The sequence below is a fragment of the Nanorana parkeri genome, unplaced genomic scaffold, assembly GCF_000935625.1.
Source record: "Nanorana parkeri isolate BGI_ZX_2015 unplaced genomic scaffold, ASM93562v1 scaffold547, whole genome shotgun sequence".
Classification (NCBI taxonomy): Eukaryota; Metazoa; Chordata; class Amphibia; order Anura; family Dicroglossidae; genus Nanorana; species Nanorana parkeri.
In genome coordinates, this window is record NW_017306815.1 from 1027061 (window position 1) to 1027679 (window position 619).

A 619-nucleotide genomic window follows, 5' to 3' on the forward strand; every position below is an offset into this window, starting at 1 on the left:
CGCCCGAAAAAAACCCCCCCCCCCCCCCCAAGCCACAGTTATAACTACAGGAAGGTCTGTTAAGAAGCTTGTTGTTGAAGCTTGTTAAGTTTTGTTCCTACGCATTTACACAAACTATATATAAAGCAGTATTTCATATGCAGGCTCTGCTCAACAATGCAGGCAAGGGATTGTGCTTTGCAATTCTCTCAGTGCACACTTATTAACATTTTATCTGAAAAAATAATTCCTGAACTGAAGGTGACCAATACTTGTCCTGCCGACCATGTCTCAGATCCTTGCTATGTTAACCAAAATGTCTTCAGCATTAAAAACACACTTCTCGGTGTGTCAGATGCCTAATCCCCCCTCTGAAGGCTGTGGTCCCTCCTGAATGTCAGGTAGCAGAAGGGTTTGTGTGTCTTTGGGATAGTCACTTTAAATCGATCTTACTAAAGCAGCCATTTTAGATGGATTGCTGACTGTACTACCTGAACGCCAAAGATTTGTAGATTTTCCTAATATTAAGGAGATGAAAACAAGTAATGAACACCAAATATGCAAAACCGAGGTCACATAAAATGACAATACAATTGTTTCTGCTGAAACAAAAAAAAGGAATATAGCCAAATGTGTGAAA